We start from the raw sequence: 2,194 nt of genomic DNA, 5'->3' as shown, positions 1-2,194 counted from the left end.
ATATATATATATATATATATATATATATATATCAGTCCTTATATAGCTACTTAATTCAAAACAAGACGCCAGCATTCAGTTTTTATCTGATAATGTTATAGTACTGTAATTAGTTATCTGAAATATTAATGTTTGAAAAGTATAAAAACAATACGTAGGTTTTCCGGAATTGTTGTTTACAAAATATTTCCAACGCCAGATATTCTTAGTATTGTCAATATTTATGGAACCCAAGATTATCGCTTTCTCAAATATAAATATTTTAAATCTGAGAAAACAATGTCTGTATTTATCGCACATATTGATAAAGTACGTAGCTTCACTTGTCAGTAATCTAAACTATTGTCCCTGATATATATATATATATGTGTGTGTGTGTGTGTGTGTGTGTGTGTGTGTGTGTGTGTGTGTGTGTGTGTGTGTGTGTGTGTGTGTGTGTGTGCGTGTGTGTGCGTATGTGTGTGTGTGTGTTTGTGCGTGTGTTTATGTGTGTGTATGGGCGTATGTATGTATATAATATTCAACCAAGTATATATGTAATCTTACATACGTACGCACACACACGCACGCATACTTAGACACATACGCACTCACACACACATACACACAGGCACACACATTCACAGACACACACGCGCGCACACACGCACACACACATATACACATACTCACGAGGTTAAATTATGATCTCTTGTTTTTGTAATTTATTATAACAATTATACCATTTTCCGACATTGTTTTCTTAATTTTCCATTAACTTTAACCAGTGGACCACAAGTGTGTTTGTTTTAGCAGACAATAAGGTTTTCGGTTGATCCCGGAGCTATTAATGAACACTTCCTTGCACCACTTCGTCCCTCACCAATCCATGGCTTCTTAAAGTTGTTTAAGGGGTCCAGAGATGTGCTAGTCAGAAAGGATACGATGTAGATCCTATTCAGGTTGATCCAGCGACTCGATACCCAATTTTTCAATACTTTCAACAGCGTGAGCGGCTGTATATGGGCGTGCGTTGTCGTGCAACGATTACATTTACTTTGACAGTAGAACTCGGTGTTTGGTGCGAATTTCAGGTGGCAGTGTGCTGACCAGCATTTTTACTTTGGCCGACCCAGTTGACTACAGACCCTTTTCCCAGGTAACGTTCCAGTACAGGGCATTCCGAGTAACAAATTCGGTTAGAACCACTTTCTCTGAGAAAGACCGATTTTTAAATTATGTTAATGTTAGAGATTCTGCGTGATTCTATCCCATTTTAGGTTCTGGCTCAAAGTGTTGGACCCAAATCTCATCTCCTGTTCCTATACTCTCCAGAAATGATTCATTTTTATCGTTGAAGTATTCGAGTGAGCATTGATAAATCTGTACACGATTGCGCTTATACGCTTCGGTAAGCTCGCTTGACATCCATCTCACATAGATGTTACGGAAGCGAAGCTTTTTGTTGATTATTTCGTATGAAGAACCACGTCTGTTGCAGAAAACATGACCCCTCTTCAAAATAACCCTTTTGTCGGTTCGCCAGAATCGTTTCTCGAGCTCGTTGAATATACTTGTCACTGGTGCAGGTTGATAGGCGTCCTATACATTCTTCGTGCTTCACACGTGTTTCGTCACTTTTGAAATCCTTGATCCGCTCATGCACACTTCTACATGGTAGAGTGCTGACCTAACAAATTGACCGAAAGCGTCCGATGAAATTCAGTCCGCGATACAACTTCAGAGCAAAGAAATCCGATCACTGAACTCTGTACTTCGCTGGTGTACAATGCCAGAGGAGGAGCCATGTTTAATGTATAAAACAAGAAAGAGATATGGAACTATCAAGGTCAAACTTAAGTTGCGTAACCACAATAGCACCGCCTTTCAGTACGCGAGGAATGAAGGCAGTGTGGCCAGCCCAAAGAAAGTTTTGACAAATTGTTTACTTATACTAGTATATTCATGTTTAACTTTTGACTTACACTAGTATATACATATATCTATAGCTAGCTAGCTAACTAGCTAGCTAGCTAGCTAGCTAGATAGATAGATAGATAGATAGATAGATAGATAGATAGATAGATAAATAGATAATTTCTTTTATTAGCCACACAGGGCTCAACGAAGATGGGACAAATACAATGTAGAGCTTTCCTTTTTGTGAGGGGGAAGGAAAAAAAAAGAAGAAAGAAAAAAGGTGGGGGGTGTCGAT

The sequence above is a fragment of the Octopus bimaculoides genome, chromosome 9, assembly GCF_001194135.2.
Source record: "Octopus bimaculoides isolate UCB-OBI-ISO-001 chromosome 9, ASM119413v2, whole genome shotgun sequence".
Taxonomy (NCBI): domain Eukaryota; kingdom Metazoa; phylum Mollusca; class Cephalopoda; order Octopoda; family Octopodidae; genus Octopus; species Octopus bimaculoides.
This window is presented reverse-complemented; position numbering follows the sequence as displayed.